This window comes from Rhyacophila brunnea, unplaced genomic scaffold, assembly GCF_057557595.1.
Source record: "Rhyacophila brunnea isolate RB1 unplaced genomic scaffold, BYU_Rbru_1.0 scaffold_16, whole genome shotgun sequence".
Taxonomy (NCBI): domain Eukaryota; kingdom Metazoa; phylum Arthropoda; class Insecta; order Trichoptera; family Rhyacophilidae; genus Rhyacophila; species Rhyacophila brunnea.
The window spans coordinates 26597064-26616683 of record NW_028232816.1 but is presented as its reverse complement, the minus strand read 5'-3'; positions in this window follow the sequence as shown (position 1 = coordinate 26616683).

Here is a 19620-nt window from a genome sequence, read left to right as displayed (position 1 = left end):
TATGTATAGCCGTGGATATGCACGGCCGCCTTCTATTACGCTATAAACGTGTCTGAAAGAAGTGATTTTAAGTGCTCATTCCTTCTCGAGATGGAGCCGCACGGGACTGATGCTGCAATCATAGGTACGCCGCAGTGCTTAAAGAAGGAAGTGAAGAAAGAAAAACAATTGGACTATCTCTGCCATCCGCTGATGTTAAGCGCCCTGTGTATTCACATAATGAATGTCACGAGTTGAAATGGATGAGTCTACAGAGGAGTCGGGATTATCCCGCTACCCATATTATGATGCTGCAAATTTCTATGTAAAGTAATATACCTACATGAACATTATATTACACCTAATATAAAGAAGTCAGCCGCAAGATTTGACCTCGCAACCTGCGACTCATGCCGAGTATTCTGCTACTACTCCACTGTTCGTAAAATGTGATATATGTATGTCACAGATACGTTTTGATGCCATTTGCACACTTATATTAAATATGACCTGTGCTATTCAATTATTCTAAGTAATGCAAAATAGAATCGTAATAATATATTTAAGTATTATTTTATATAAGTACTTATCAATATTTTACAAAATCAAAATAATGTAGTATTTTTTTTAATTTAATATGAATATTGGAAAATAATATTCGTTTATATCTATAGCTTAATAATAGGTATGTCATATTGACTTAAAATTATATTGTATCTGACAGCTTCAAAAATAGGTTGTGGTTTTCGTTTTTGGCCGTTGGGCATTAAAAAATATATAGCAATGCGGCGGAGGTCGCTATATCGCACTGGAGAAAAACGAGAAATAGGAAATAGAAGCTTCGCAAATCCCATAAGGGGACGTTTTTGTCATTATTTTTTGAACTGACAAAATGAGAACGACCGTGGTTCGAAAGGTCGCTATATTTTGTTTCTTAGATTCCCATAGATGAAAACTTTATTATAATAATGATGTGAATCTATAACGTATACACTTAACAACGCATTATTATTGTTACTATAATAGTAAATATACACCTAGACAGTTTTCGCCAAGGATTTCTAAGAATATATAAGAAGAATATCCTCTAAATATATTGCCTTTGCACTAATAGAGTATTATATTATTATGATAATCATAATCACTTAGAAGCTGTGCTCGAAATGGACAATTTTGCGAACCGGAGCGCTTGGTAATTTTCCGAAAATATTAACAAATCTATAATATAATAATTTTATGTATTATGTAAAAATAAATGTATTCGATATTTCGTTATATAAAACTCAGACTAACAAATAGAATTACAGTCTTGAGGCATACAAAATCAGGGTATAAGTTATGTTGTCGGCGCCGCAAATGAAAATTCAGACTTACGTCACTTCGTTATTATTTTTAATATGATTTTGATAATTTTCGAATAAACTTCAAGAGCTGGAATGTAATATCAAGCCTATCAGGCACCATTAGCGAGCAGCGCAAGATTAGTAAATGTGCTCCCTAAAGACATAGACATTTTCAGTGATGTACTTTGCATTTTGTTTTTGAAACTTTATTTTTCTGTGTAAAATTGTATGTTTTTTGTATTCAAAATTTTATTTTTCTGTATTAAATTGTAATTAAGTATGTTTTGATTTAATTTGTTTTTCTGTTATTATTATTATTATTATATTCTAAATTGTAATATTATTGTTATAATGTAAATATCATGTTGTGGTACGTCTTAAATTTAGATTTGTTATGTCCACAATGTTTTGTATTTGTAAATAAATACATATGTTATTTATTTTATTTTGACGGAGCGATAAGTAATATCAGGAGTTTCACGAACAAGATCTGCGCTCCGGTGCGTTCCCGTCCATTTCGAGCGCTGCTTAGAAGCAAAATTGGCGTGATTTTGATGTGGTAAAACTTTGTTATAATATTATTATCAATTTTAGCGCTCAGTAGATAATTTTGACAATAGGATTGTAATCTAAAACAAAGAATTTTAGAAAATAAACGTAACTTCGTCTTTCTGTTATTGTACTATAAAATGAAATAGAAAATAATCTGCACCTAGTAAGTAGGTAGTTGATCGAATAACAGATTTTGATTCTGGTTACCAACAATGATTGTGTAAAGGAGAGTGGAGTAAACTGGGGAGTCTGAAAACTGGAGAAGTATCAATGTACAGCATTTAATGCGAAGCATTTGTGTAGGTAAAAGGTAAAATACTGTCATGAAGAAAGAAAAAAGTAATTTACTGTATATAAAAATAAATAATACTAAGTAGGAGAAATTCTGGAAAAACCAATCGCATGGGTAAGGCGGATACCTCTTATAAGTTATTCCTGCTAAGTTATCATAGACAAAGTCATATGGGACAATTTTATCGATATATTCCTCGCACGTTGTTGTTATGTGTCAAGCATTTGATGTTTTAACGAAAAAATAGGACGCCCGACAGGACTTGAACCTGTAACCACTGAATTCTAATATAGGTAATTAATAATTTAAACGGGCCTCCTATCTAATTTCACAAAATTACATAAAATCAAATTGCGTTAATTTTGGCACTGATATATGTTTATAAATTAGTACCTATACAATAAATGGGTTTGAATTTATAATAAATACGTGACAGAATTATGAAACTTCAAGGAAAAATAAATGTCTAAATGTCGAACCTGTGACACTATATAGCCGTAGTACGTGTCTTAAAAATGTCAACAAAACAATAAAGTCTCTCTAGCCATGCTCCATTTCGGAATTCCAGCAGTTCCGACCTAATAATTTACGAAATAATGAACAATTCCGCCATTCCGCAGTGCATTGGGACGGGCGCCATTTTGTTAACCGACTCAAGATGCATTCAAATATGGAACGATGCCAGTTTCGGTAGACATTTTGGCTGGCTTGCTACTTTGCGAATATTGCATTTAGTGTTGCCATATAAATTTCGTTATTTTGCATTTCTGAATTATATTCTGTTACCCGAACTTTACTCAAATTACTCAAATAATGCATGTATATCTTGCAAAATACTTTGCTTATTTCCAAATTATTGTATTGTTTCATCAACGGTCATAATATTTATTTTAAAACCTGTGAGAAACTGTATCTTAAATTATTATATGCGCCAATATGGAAGAAAATCAACTACAATCTACATATCGTCCTCTTACTATTAAGACCTCGTAAATCCGATATTATGGAAAAATGAAGCTTGGTCGACAAAATTCAAACAAAAAAACATGTTAAATCATATCAAAACCTCGGTTCTCTAGACTAGTATGCTGTCAATATATCGACAAATTTTAAAGTCTCGTGGTTTCAAACATGGAATTAAAACCTCGTATCTCACAATCAGTGTTAGCAGATTCATCGATTAGAGAGGTGTTTAAAATATTGGGTACAGTTTGGTTATGAGGAATACAGCGGAAAACACATTTTGAAAATACCAGATGTATTGGATTATTTGTTAGTTTGTGTTAGTTTAGGTTAGGTTAGGTTTGGTTAGGTTAACGTAACAAATAATCCAGTATATCGGCTATTTTCAAAACGTGTTTGCTGCTGTATTCCTCATAACCGAACTGTACCAAATATTGTTTTTATTACGTTTTTTCCGTCCCCTCAACATTCTTCTCAAATAGACTTACGAGATTTTAATAGTAAGATGACGATAATATACTAATGGTATCAGCTCTTCCACTATGCAATGGGATAGTAAAAATCAGCACGTCATATAGATCAGCTGATTGTATCGGGGTGCCTAAATCTAACGCCACTCTAGGAAAATGCCTCTCCTACTATTCGATATCAAACTCCAGTCCACACTAAGAAGACTTTCCAAGAGAGAGAGCATAGTTTGTGCATAAACATGGTTTAAATCCAAGAGAAGCTTCGTCGTAACAATCTTACTTTTACCACCTCATCAGGATAGACTGTCCGCATGAGAAGCAATACTAGATTCCTAGGGTGTCGAATAATTGGTAAAGCCAGCAGAATGTATCCCGCCTGGAGCCGGTCTGAAGTATCAGCAACGATAGCCCTCAATAGACTGAGAACTATGGTACATCGATCACAATACGGTAAAATACTGGTTCATTGATGACATCCCTACCTTGCAAATGCGGTGAAATACAAAGTATGGAACACATATTTCGTACAAAACCTGAGATCCTACAGGCAGAGGTTTATGTTGTTGCTTTGCTAACTTCTGGAGCGATACCCTGTAGCATGGGCCCCACATCGGGCCCCCAGGCTAGGATCTTTGGAGGGGCCTCCCTACCTATCGCTAATGATAAAGGCAGTGTGAAGCTCTACAGTAGCGTTTTCCAAATGGTGTACGCGGTAAAATTAATAATGTGTATGTATAGTGTTTTATTATATATTATTTTAATACATCCATTTGAATTAGTATGGAGATTGCGAGTATTGATACACAATTAAAAATTGTATCGTACAACCACATAACTTTAAATAATATTAAATATTATTGAAGGAAAATAGCGCCGCAGGCGACTTTTTTTACTATGAAATACTTAAAGCAAATTTATGATGTGTGTTTATCTCACTTATCTGGTTGATTCGCCTCACCGGGCCCCTCCTTAGCCCGGGCCCCCAGGCTGAAGCCCTGTCAGCCCCCCCCCCTTGTGGAGGCCATGCCCTGTAGCCATTGAAGAGTTAACACGATGAAGAAAAGTTATAGCTTGTATTGGAAATTAAACAATATCTTCGACGCTATCATTCTTAAAATGGTAAGACTTTGAAATAATTCCAACTGAAATATTGCTCACAGATTGCTCAATCAAAGGCACTAGTTTCGACCAGTACCTACTATCAATTCCCTCCATTTTGAATTTGAATAGCAAACTGTCACTTTAATTTTTGTATGGTTTTTCGTCTGGATTTTAGGATTTGGAGGTTAACAAATAACACACCGGAATTGTTTTGGAAACGGCAAGGTATATTTAAGTTAATATTATAATAGTTACATTTTTAATAATTTAAGTTTACGGAGGACGAAATTGGCGTGTTTGCGATTTAGCTGTTTGTAGCGTTCTGCCCGCCATCTTGTGTTTTCGCTTTTCAACGAGAGCCGTTGTCGAAAGACGGCGACGTTGCAATATTTCAACGGTCATAATCTACTGCATTACCGGCTCAGCTCTGTTATTATTATTTATTTTCGTAATCAGCGCTTTACTATTTGTTGGGTTTGATACCGATTCGGGCCTCTCCAGATACACAGAGACATCCCCAAATGGGGTCCATACGGGGGTGCCACACTACCTACTTGCTGTTTCTTACAATATCTGTACCTATGTACCTATTATATTAAATAATAATACTATTATATCATTACCTACTGTTTAAAAAAATATGCTTATCCGCAAACGTTTTTATTATTATAATGAGGAGTTTTCTCTCCATGAAGGAAATAGTAGGTAGGTATTATTATGTTGGTGTATGGAGGTTTATCTTATTTAAAAGGTTAACAATTTAAGGTTTAATTGAAAATATTAAACACATTAGTTGTAAAATAATCTGCTAATACAGAGCATCGCATTCCATTATGAACAAAAGTGATATATCAAAAAGTATATGCGACAAAGAGAGATAGGTATACACAATTGTGAGAAAGAGATATGGAGAAGAGATAAGGCGTGAGATCAAGATAGTATAACTTGTATGCTGTAAGAATATATTATAGAAATACTCGTATGATTATAATCCAGTTTTGATGTCTTTTTGATAATTTTATGGATAAAACAAATATGATGAAACCTTATTAGACATTTTCAATACATATTGTAATATTGTTAAATCTCGTACGGTAACCCAAGGTGACATTACCGGAATGTACAGAATTTATCCGCATCGTAAAAGTAAGGTAACAAACAACAATGCATTTTAGCCTATATTTTCACAGTCGGTACCGGCTGAAAGATAATACATCTACATAATAATTACAAGATAAAAAGATTTTTTTATATACAACGTTTTTAAATTTTCTGTTGAATCATATAAACTTGACTTGACTAGCTTAAACGATCAAAAAATTTGTACTTGATAGAAATACTGAATAATAATATAGAATACTGAAATGTCATTTTGACATTGCATATTGATTTCCATAGTAACAGACGTATATTGTTGGTTTTTTATTTTTTTTACTTATTCCACTTTTATATAATAGATTAGGACCGGTTTCGTCCGCCTCAGAGAGACATTTTCAACGTATATATTAATAATTTAGTTGCTAGGACCCCAGACCCCTAGCAACCAATAATGGTGTCGAAATAACTTTTCATACAAAACAGAATTAACTGAAAATGAATTCAATTCTACTTAGAGATGGCTAAAAGTAATAAAAAAATGCATTGGCATCGTGTTCTGATATATTCTAAAAGTTTTAAATGTCTAGCTAGTCGGGAAGTTAGTTAAAAATCGATTGCAAGATGATTTGTACCGGACAAAGAACCACTGGACAAATAAGAATATGAGCTAAGAAAAACATTGTAAAAATACACTCTAACTATAAGAAATGGACTCTGCAAAGCTAAGCTTCTAGAAAGAAATGATATATGATGATAGTCAAAATATCGAAAAAGGTTACAAAGTTAATAAAGTAATACATCTTAAATTTACATAATATTTGAGTATATATCGGTAAGCAGTATTATTATAATATTCTACTATAACTTACAACCTACATAGATAGTATATTATGTGGGTAGATAAATGGAAAGTGTTTTGTGAGTGAAATATCTGATTTGAAAGATACCAAAGCTTTCAGGGAAACTTTTAAAACTTCAAAAATAATTTAAGAAACTTCAACGTGCCAATAAAGTTTTCTTTCATCCACACAGCTAAAAATGATAAGTGAGGAAAACATCATTCCCCAATAAACAAACTGGCAACACTTAACTATGAAAGTTCCAAATTCGAAAACATTCCTCGAATAGAGAGACGACCACAACACGGAGAGGGGCTACATAATATTTTTTTGGTCCTAATAAAAACGCTTGTTTATATTTATAATTCATAAATTAACACTTCAACTAAATCTAGATCTTGATCGCATTTAGAAAACGTCTCTACTTTTCTCTACCTACAGCAAGATTCCTCCACTTTATATGAAGTGTTAGTCATCTAACCCTTATTATTTTATCTTCTAGTTAGTATATTGAAGAGAAACCGCTAGGGTGCTTGAATGTCTTTTATTCTTGAGCCTACCCACAAAGAGGGGGCTGACAGGGCTCTAGCTTGGTTCCCGGCGTGGCGGGTCGACTAGGTAAGTGAGAAAAATACACCAAAAATAGTAATAGTAATAGTAACGAATAGTAAAAAAAAATAGCCTGCGCCACTATTTTCCATGGCTATGCGATGCAATTTGATGTGATATGCTGATTAATGTAATTAAAATGATCATTTATGGGTAGAATTTTATTTTATAATTATTTTAAGCGTGTTTCCTGACTTGACCTGAAAAATCGCTATTTACCCAAAATGACGAAGGGTTGCGTGTTACTATGCTACTACAAAAGGAGGTCGCGATCATTGAATGCTTCATAATATGATGTCACCTTAACTCTGGGGTTCCGCGGAAACCATTTGAGGAACACTACTGTCGAAAATCACACTGCCTTCACCTTAGATATAGGTAAGGGGACCAGCCATATATCCTAGCCTGGAGGCCTGCTTCAGGATTACCATTACGGCATTCACTAACTTTCGCTATCTCAGCGTGACAACGCGACATGATGGTAATGTGTTCGGGGTCCAATAGTGATCTCAAACGACTCACCCTACTTTCACGTCTGAGATAACGTGGCGGTATAAATAGTTAGTTTGTGGTTGTATCTGGTAAGATAAATAGTGGCATTCTTTAATAATGTACAATTCTTTATTTCAACCACATTATCCGTATTTCGATGGTTGCGGATTCAAGTCCCATTTGATATACATACATATTTTTCCCAAATTAATTAATTTTCATGATTTCATATAAGAACCGTTTCTAAAATATTCAAAGTAACAAAAAAAATCTTATATGAAGAAATATTTGTTGCATCGAAATGTACTATAGGTACATATTATTCAAAATAAACTTTCCAGTTGGAGCGGTAACTCTAAAACTTGTGCTCGGCTTTTGAATTCAAGTAAATTTATATTGAGATACAAGTTTGAGTGTATGCAGGTTAGATTAAAGCATCGCCGCAAGTGCAGTTTGAGAACCTTTCTGCGGTTTTAAAAGTTATAGAGCTGAGGTAAAAGTTAAAGTAATGTAATGAAATGGGAACAAATCGAAAACTAAATTGATTTTACTAACAGAATAAAGGCTTTAGTAATTTTTGAAATGAAGCTTTTCTACACGCGGACATTTGGCCGGTACCTAGATAGAATCTGGCAAATGTGTGACGAAAAACCGTCATAGCCAATTCGAAGTTCGAAGTTCGAAAAAGAAAAACACCTAAGGCTTCAGACACACGGCATTGCAGTAGACGTGCGTCGACGCAGGTCTTATTTGATTTCAAATGCATCCGATTAGAATCACCAGTTGGATTTGTTTTATCTAATTGGTGATTCTAATCGGATGTATTTGGAATCAAATAAGACCTGCGTCGACGCACGTCAACTGCAACGCCGTGTGTCTGCAGCCTACGGTCGCCCACTATAAGTCTTAAACTAGCTACATTTCGGTCGACAAATGAACCGTAAAGATCGTGACAAGAAGACGTTTAGTACACACATCTACTTGGCAATGTGAATAAAGTTAGATTTCGAGTTAGCCGGCTAACCGTGTAAAACACTCAATTCTCATTAAGCAAAAATTAAGAAATATCTTCGAATATTCATATCGGGTTGTAGAGTGAATTTAAAAAAATATATTCGGAGAATTAATGGGATGCTGTTATGATTTAGTAACATTAGCGATCATTATGGATAACGTTTAGTACGACTGGGTCCACAAAAATTACTCAGTTAAAAGTGAAATGGTTAGAAAAGAATAATATTATAGAGTGTATACGTCGGAGATACGGGATGCTGGTTTGACCTGGAATGATGCAAGACTAGCGAGCGACAGGGATTCTTGGACTAACGGGCTGATAAAGCCGAAGAATATATGGCATATCCTTCCATGACTCTCAATAAACATATTTTACAATATGTATAAGAGACGATTGTCGAGAATAATATGGATATCATCGCTGTATACACATTGCAGTCATATAAACACAGGGCTCGAAATAGACCGGAATGCACCGGAGCGCCGTTCCGGTTCATAAAATCCATAAAATTATCGCTCCGTCTCGTGGAAATATTAATTTGACCGTCTGAGCTAGATATTTCATATAATAAAAAAATAACACACTTATTTTTATAATTCACATTTACAATTAATGTACCTAGTAGATATTTTCGTAAAATTATCGAGCGCTCCGGTTCGTAAAATTTTTCATTTCAAGCGCTGTATTCATCCAAGTGAACACCAGTCAATAGGAAATGTAAACAGTAGGTAATTAATGTGCGCTGTTTGGTAAAATATTTTTATTAAACTTCTTCATTTCTGAAAAGTTTTGTTTATTTAGCCATTTCAATATAATATCATTGACAATAATAATTATTCAGGAATCGTACTACCATTTAAATCCTTAATTTTACCACTTATTATGGCGATCCTTGGCAGTTCAAAACCTATCACGCTATTAAAATACCCCATAAACATCATTATAATACTTGTAATTAAATCTAAAGCCTGTATTTAACTTGCTTCTAATAATAATTTATAAAACACGAAGTGGATAATATCACTTTAAACTAGGCCAATGATGAGAAATGACATCCTTCAGCGAGTCACGCGCCAAATTTTTTATTCATTAATTTATTTCTGCGGCCACTTTCTTGCCATTATGCGGGATAATAATCACAAATGATTTAACCTCAAATGTGACAGCTAACGGGCAGCAGACCAGTCGCCATGTTGGCATTTTTGTTTTCCCGCGCTGCCGAGCGGCCATCGGAAATTATCAGTAGCGTCTAAATTAAAAATATAATAAAAATACCAGATTTATCATTTGCTTTTTCAAATAAGTTTTATTAAATTTATACAATGTAGTATGTATTTATATAATGGGTTGATTTTGTCATTTTTTATTTTAATATTTAAACCAGGATTCTTTGGGAATAAGATAGAAAGAAAGTCGTTATATTTAAAATGTGCTGATGACGGAGAATACTCAACACCCACAATGCTGACAAAATGTTCTCTATATTGGATTATGCTTGGCATCAACGAACATGTATCACTTGCATGACGCCAAATATTCTTCAATTCTTCGGTCACATTGCTAGTCAAATAAGAGAAGTTCAGAGAGGATGGTGATCCCGTAGCACCGAAGGAAAGAAGTCGCGTGAGATTAGTTGACATGGAAGAAAATTATCAATGTATTGTCAAATCCTATAATTTCATACATCCTTATTAATGAACCAAAAAATAATTAAAACGAGATATTTAATTATTTATTAGAAAATAGTTTTTATGATATAACAGTTATTGGCTAGTGCGCCATAATACACAATAAGATAAAATACAACATTATACACAGTACGAAATTGTAAATAGTCATAAAATGAATAAAAATACTTAATTACCAATATAAAACACGAAATAAAAATAGCAAATAAGTTTTATTTTAAATGTAGTTGGCTTGAAGAACTTTAATGTTATCTTTTCATTCATCAGGACCTCATGATTGAGGATCATAAACCAGATGATTAGTTCAACCAACAACCATTCCAATGGTTTGGTTCAATCTCGTTTGGCATATTTCAAGAGCACGCAATGCCTGTGTCGTGAATTATTGTATTCTAGATTAAATCCATCCATCTGAAAATGGAATTTCGTCTTCTCCGACCTTCGAAGTTGGAATTGACCAAATACCATAAGATTTCCTAAATGGCCTTCCTCGCTGTAAGGTATTTGGCGAAAAAATGAGTCTGTCTCAAATCTTGTGTTCACTAATGATAAAATCGTTTGTTCGTTCAACCATTATTAATTTAAAATGCCGCCTATTCGACGCTTGCATTCTGACGGTGCTACTTTACGGCAGCCAATCATGGCACCGTACGAAGGCTCAGAGCAACCGTATACTGGGCTTTAAAAACAGATGTTTGCAACGGATACTGGGTGTGCGGTGGGGTGTGACTTGAGGAGCAACGAGGAGATAAAAGAACGCACCATGCAGCTTCTCATCACGCTGAAAGTGAAGAGGCGACGTTGGACCTGGCTCGGCCACGTGCTGCGGATGCCATAAGAGAACCTCAACCTGGTTTGCCTGTTCTTCAAACCGTCAGGATTCCGGCGTCCTGGAAGGCCGCTAAATACAATCTATATAGTGTATACGGCGGAGCTACGGGATGCTGATTTGACCCGGAATAAAGGAAGAAGACTGGCGAGCGACAAGGATTCTTGAAGGCGTCGCGTGGTGTCCATATGGTCCAATTAAGTGGCAGATATGGCCGAAGAAGAGGAAGAATTGTAACATAATATAATCTTAATCATTATCTTGCTTTTAACGTCCAAATAAATCTCAGATGCATACGTACAAATTAGAAAGCCATATAAAGAGACATTAAAGTACCACTTTGTGACCGAGCTTTATCAAGGTCTCGATTTAATGTTTAAACTAAGTACCTGATATCGCCTTATAGCAAAAAGGGATCTGTAGGTCTTCAGTGGTGGATAATGAAAGTGCATAATTACATCGAGAACCCTATGTATGGAATTATTTTGTTACACCACTGCCAGTAACCAAACAGTTTGACGTTTAATTAGCTAAGTGGCTGCCCTGTTATTATCAAACCTGACGTCGGCGAGAACGAGACGGAGATTGCAAACTCTCAATGCTATCTTGCGGTCAAGAGTGAGAGGCCACGAGAGAAAAGTTTCCAGCCTGGAGGTCGCGGGCAGCGCTGTCGCCAGCACAAGGAACTAACAAAGCAATATATCTTATTAAATTTTCAAAATTGGAACACAATCTTAATCTGTTATTCGTCAATAGTCAAGTTAAATGGATCATTATGTGTTTGAACATGTACCTAACCGAATTTTTTTTTATTTTTTTTTAAACGGTACATGTTCAAACACGCGCGTCAATATCATTTTACTCCCTACTTCAATTATAGTTTGTCAATTTATGGCTACGGCCGTATGTTATAGCTTAACCACTGGGGAATGACAAAAGAAATGGCGTATTTCAAAAAAACACTACCTTATTCTTAGGTCAATAATTATTATAAAGCAATCATTATTCATAAGATGTTTATCACACTTGAATGGTCAAAGACATAGCTTATAATAAATATCTTTAGAATCATCTTCGAATGTGTTAATCTTGCCGATTTTTTGAATAATAAAATGCCTAATTCTTGTCAAATTTGGGATCACAGAGATTTTCAATCTAATTTTTTATCGTGAATATTTTACAAAAAATATCTCGTAATAAATTATATTAATGGTTTCATAAATGCGTTTAAAAATTAATAAACGTAAAAAATCTTAACACCACTGCACAGTTATGTACCGAAATATGACTATATTCTAAAACATTAGAGCAAGAGGTTTAAAAGAATACTATTTTATGTAACAAAAATACTTTATGCAGTCGTCAAATGTTTAAAATAACTATAAAGGATAATAAGGCTTCAAAATTATATAAATAGATTATCTACAACGTTTAAGGAGTGTCCAGGATCATGGTTTGAAAATACAATAAAAACTCATTTTTTACCTACGACGAGCACGTGGGCCGTTAACGGCACACATGCTCGGCGTAGGTCAAAATGGAGCTTTTATGGTATTTTCAGAGCATAACCCTAGACATTCCTTAAACGTTGTAGATAATGTATTTATATACTTAATTTTGAAGCCTTATTATCCTTTATATTTATTTTAAACATTTGATGAGTGCATAAAGTATTTTTATTACATAAAATAGTATTGTTTTAAACCTCTCGCTCCAAAGTTTTAGAATATCGTCATATTTCAGTACGTCCATGTGAAGTGGTGTTAAGATTTTTTAGATTTATTAATTTTGAAACGCATTTACAAAACCATTAGTAAAATTAATATTAACATTATATAGTGACATATTTACGATAAAAAATATATTTTATAATCTTTTTGATCCCAAATTTGACAAGTATTAGGCATTATAAATAATATTGTTCCATAAAATATCTAATATTATATTGTGATTTAAGGCATACTTTGACAAATTTTAGAGATAGACTAATATTTTTTATCTATTACTTATCTATAATGTCTTTGTTTATGCATTATTAAATTGAATTTTAAAAGCCACCCAACACTATCAGCAATTTGTATCATTTATTAGTTCATAAAAACAATAAGTATGATTGACAAAGTTTAGTATGCACTATTTATGTCGGATCTCAACATCCTACCTACACCTAAAGTATAAATATGTTTAGATATAAAATTTTATTATATTATATATTTCAATGGTTCCATGAATAAACAGAACATAAAGGAACAGAACGGTGACAAAACAGATCACCGATAAATAAAACTATGACATTTCAGGAAAAATATAACATTTAATATTGAAATTGTTGTATTTCTATATTATGTTGTATAGATTTTTAACAACACAGATTTTCAATATACCGTAAAAATCAAATTATATGATTTCTGCATTTCTAATCCCTGGAAAGCCTCAATTGAACGGGACTCAACTTGGTGTTGCCGGCAAGCTACATATAAATGCTTGGGTGACTAGATACAACAAAATAATGAGTTTATGGAGTTAGTTGTGCATGATTATCAAAACCAAGCAGATAAATTGAGGTTTTTACGCCGAACGGTCATAAACTTTAGTGTTAAGGGCGGACGTGTTCAGCGTGGGTCAAAATGGAGCTTTTTTTCTATTTTCAAAGCATGATCCTGTACATACCTTAAACGTTGCAGATAATCTAATTATTTAATTTTGAAGCCTTACTATCCATTATATTTATTTTAAACATTTGATGACTGCATAAAGTATTTTTATTACATAAAATAGTTTTCTTTTAAACCTCTCGCTCTAATGTTTTAGAATATAGTCATATTTCAGTACATAAATGTGCAGTGGTGTTAAGAATTTTTACATTTATTAATTTTTAAACGCATTTATAAAACCATCAGTATAATTTATGTCGACATTATTTTAGTGAAATACTTACGTTAAAAAATTATATTGATAATCTCTGTGATCCCAAATTTGACAAGAATTGGGCATTTTATTATTCAAAAAATGGGCAAGATTAACACATTTGAAGATAATTCTAAAGATACTTACTATAAGCTATGTCCTTGACCATTTAAATGATTGCTTTATAATAACTATTGACCTAAGAATAAGGTAGTGTTTTTTTGAAATACGCCATTTCTTTTGGCATTTCCCAGTGGTTAAGCTACAACATACGGCCGTAGCCATAAATTGACAAACTATAATTGAAGTAGGGAGTAAAATTATGTTAACGCCATGTTTAAACATGTATCTAACCGATTTTTTTAACGGCACATGTTACCATGTCAATAGACTTATTCCGAAAGTGACCTGTATATATAGGTACGCTCTTAGAAGTAGATGGTTGTAAAATTAATCATATTATATTAAATGAAAATTACTGTAAAAATAAATACAATACTGACAGAATTATGAAAGTAATTTTCAAACTGTTAAAAAAAATATTTTTTAATAAAAGAAATCGCCCACCGAGTAATTACTTCATAATTTTCTTCACATCTATCTAGCTCCTTTTCAAAGGCCAGAATAATTATTTTAATTAAAATTATACGTTATACGGGGTACAAAAAATCTGTCACCCCGAAAGGCGGCGGAGGCACAAAAAAGCGGTCATTAAATTTGTAGTTATTAATGCTTTACATAGATTTTAGTTACCGGGCTCGTCATCAGAGCACCACACTCCCACGAAAACATTTACGTAAAAAGATACTTAATCACAATCAACATTGCCCCCCTTTCGGGACCCTCCTAGTAACTTGGAAAAGTTACGCCCCTGAGAGGCAAAAAAATACAAGACGGCGTAATGAAAAATGACACCACAAAACTGTTAAATATATTACTTACTTACTTTATTATAAAATATATCTATTTTTTATTTCATAAAAAATATTGTTTAAAAAGTATTGTTTCTTCGCCCAAGTGTTTTCTAAACGTGAGAATAATAATTATAAGTTTGTGCAATTTTAATCAATTCTGAAATTATCCATAGCTGATCGTGTGTCAGTGGCGAAGACTTAGCAATTATTCAAAGTCTACATTCTAATCTAAATAATATTAAATTTTAATTTCCTATTTTCCAGTTCGTCTGTAGGTCTACTTTATAGATTGATTGTCGACTTGGTCAACCAGATGGCACGTAGCAATTTTACGAATATGTACGTAACGAGTTATAAAACAGACACAATGTAACAGAAACTTCAACTATATTGGTACATTTCACGCATACAACACATACAAATAATGATTATACGCGTATTTTAAAAAGACAGTTGCAGTTTTTCACAGATTAGTTTGAGCTGTTTCGAGACCCCTTTTCAAATATTCTAACAAATCGATTGCACCATCAGCGTCAAAGAGAATAAAGAAAATGAAATCGCAAAAAATAAAGGTGCAGTCATCTCAGGATATCTCCAAAACATTGTTTGGAAAAAAAACAAAAACACTAGAATAGGTTTTATAAAACGTGTCTGACCAATATTCTGACATATAATATAGGATAGAGGCCAAAGTCAAAACAAAATGTCACGTATACTTGAAACATTCTAGTGTCACCATGGCTACGATAAAAACAATAAGCAGATTTTTGGTTACTACGTTGCCTGTCAAGATTGGCTAATTAACACATATGGAACATACTAGAAATGAAGTCACATGAATACAAGAATTGAAAAAAAAATTAACAAACTGCGAATGAAAATTTGAGGATGATAAATAAAAATATCTGGGACGTACGCGAAGAAGACTGAGTGAAACTAGGATGCCAATAACTAAGACACACTGTCAATGTGGAGAAAAACAAAAATATCGCTGTATCAAGAGGGCCGGACAAATCTTGCGATGTATTTCAGGATGCACAACTGCGCTTTTGAGAAGGTCAAAAAGGTTTTATTCAACATCTTTAGATCGTACATTTCGTGTCAATCTACCGACCCAAGGTCTATCCACACACGGACTCAATCGATCACGCTGACTTGAAATCAATCAAGGCCAACTTTGAGGCATTATAAAAGCGTTCTGTGTCTTATGGAGGATGGAATAATTCAGATTCCTCTTGAGATTTATCACTTTCAACCCGTGATTCCTCTACTTCAGCTGAGTTTCAGTGTATGAGAGGACACTATTATCAGGCAAGTCGAGAGTCTTTTTTATTATTATTATCCAAATAATCCTTTCATTGTAATACTGTAACAGTTCATGGTTGTTACCTCAAGGTAAGGAAGTGTGACATTAAAATCTTTTTATTCAGATATGTTTATATCGTCATGGAATGATGGGATGGCATAACTCAAATCACTGACCGTCATCTGTCCGACAAGCGTCCTGGAAGATGGAAAAATAACATGTATGTGAAAAAACAAGTAGAATATAATATTTCCATGTTACTATAAATAGTCTTAATATACCGTTTACAGTACAAGGGTTAAATTAACCTAAACTAATTTTCAACCGTCACGTAAAAAACGTTTGATATGCAAATAAAAGCATGTCAACAAACATAAATGTACTTAATATCATCCGGTGCATGGGTAAGAATAACAGGTCATTAATTTGACATGGTATGTATCAAACATACAATACTGAGGGTGTTCTCGATTCGCCATGTTGTTTTTATGACGTGGGGTCAGAAAAATAATAAGTAATTATCATTTTATCCCGGAGACAAATTAGTAATGCCGGTAGACACGCGAGACTTCCCCGCAGAGAATAAACAGTTCCCCGAGAAAGCCAGGGAATAAATTGGGCATACGGTTGGTAACACTGCAATTACAAAGGGCGGTATTACGATGTAATGAAAATTTGGTACTTACATTTTACACTAATTGTTTTACAGAAGATATCTGCTGTTGTGGTCTGTGAAAAGTGTACTATAATATCGATGGGAAAGTGCACTAACTTGTGCTATGTCCAGTTTTGATTTTTGATTTTAAAAAATTGATTTTAAAATAATCAAATCGGTTGAAAATCGAAGGGGGATGAATAAAAAAAATGCATTTAAATTTGAAAATAACTTATAAAATTATTATGCAGTCGAGTGTGTAAAACTATATATCGGTCTTTGTGTACTAATCCCATCGATATTATGTAAGTAGATGACATATTAGTTACTTGCTTAAGTAATTGGAAAAAAACACTTAATATATTTGACAATGTGATTCTAATTTATTGATTTTTTTAAAGTAATCTTAAAGTATTAAAACATGATAAATATCTTATCTTTATTAGCCTAAAGATTCCTGATTACAAAATTCTCTTGAATAAGAGTTTTAATTAAATTTTCATCGAGTGCCCACATTTTATGTATATTATCTATGCCTACATTGAAGTTAATGGCCTTACCAAATCACACCTGGCCTTAATTGGGCGTATCACGGACCTTACATTTGATGTGAGGCATTCGTATTTTTATGACTTGAAATATCAAAGACACAGTTACCAAGACTTAAGTCGCCATGTATTAAATTTTACTTTGACTGAATTTAACATGACTTTAACTTTTTTAAATTAAAAGAGCCCATGGGAGAAGGGAGCGCATATAGGCAAAATAAAAAAAATGTCGTAAATGATAAGCTAATACAAAACTGCCAAACAATCTAAGTGAAGAGATCTTAACGTTGATAATAATATGATATTAAATTCAACATAATTGGTCATTGTGACAGTCAGGTCGGATAGTCCGATGGGACCAACAGCTGGTTAAACAAATTTGAACCGCCCTTTATGTTACACATTTTAGGATATTTCCATTGGATGTGGTTTGCACCCTGTAAGTAATCAATGACACCCACGTTTATTCAAATTAACATCCACGATGATCGAAAGGTTCACGTTTCGGCTTATAATATCGTGGGTCCCAGGTATAAATCCTGCGTCTGGCAAATATGTATATTGTTTCTCAATTTATGTTTGGAGTCAGAGTATGGACTTAATAGGTTGAGCAAGTGGCGAACATTCATTTCTCATAAAAACAAAAATCTGTTAATACAAACCTCCTTATAAAAATCGGACATAGAATATATCTTTACTTACGTAATTTTTGGTCAAATTGTAACCCAATTATTAATAGGTATGAAGTTATTTTATACTTTTAAGGTATCATGTAAGAATCAACTGTCTTTTTCCACGACGGAGAAAAATGGAAATTACAAAATGTGCAAGTGATCAAGATATACCCTCTGAGTAGTGGAAAGTTCTTTGCCATATAATTCGATTTACACGCGTAGCACAGTTACCTTTTTAATAAAAGAATAATATATTCATTAAAGCGTCACGTTAGCGGCGAGTATTTCTTCTTAGGATCGGACGGAGTAGATGAAGACAGCAGGGAGAGGCGTTAGAACAACCATCAGTCGCTGGATAAATCTCATCATTCAGTGCTAACAGAGGTATTGAGGATATATCTAATCAAGTTTAATTAGGTACCGTGTAAGAATATTATTGAATATTAGTTGTTTAAGTAATACATTTTAAAGACTGATATCATAGATATATCTCATTAGTTAACTCCATTAAATTCCCAATACATTGTTCCCACAATGGATGATTTTCTTTTCTTGAGTGTAGTGTTAAATTGATCTATTATTAGGTTTTGATGATTTATACGCTTCACAAACACTTCAACTATTCATAATTTCTTTGTTATATTTTTTACTATGATCCTTGACTTAATAGGTAGATGATAAAGTTTTTACTTACTTTATTGTATTAATTTGTCATATAAGTTAGAGTTAACTATATTTGTTGTCGGTGTCTATTTGCCTTTTGGTGAGTGCACATAGTGCCTGAAGATGCCAAAAAGCGAAACTCGGGTTGGAAAAAAAGTCTCAAATGGAATAGTACAAAACTTAAATCCATTAGATTTTAATCAAGGTCCGTGACAATGCCAGATAAACCGTGAGATAGGAAGGTAAGGCTTTTATCCATAAATGAATCGAGAGAAGTTAAAATAATGTTGGTGGTAATTGTTTTTCATTCATAATTAATTAAAGTACCTTCGATATTTCACCCAGTGATGCCAACCGTCCTATAATTATAGTACAATACTGTACAATACTATAATTTTAATTCCGCGAAAAATGTAAAATACTATAATTTTACGCCAAATATACCAAAATACTATAATTTTAAAGGATTCAAGACGAAAAATGTTCCTGTACTATATATTTTTTAGAAATACTATAATTTTTACGCCTTTGTACTATAATCAGCATAGAAAAAGATGGCAACACTAATTTCACCATTAATAGCGCATGTATACATGCATGGAATTACTGTCAGCAATTGTGCTTATTTTAAACTGTCATGATAATAACTATTTACACGTAAAAGTGCTGACTGTCTCATCAAT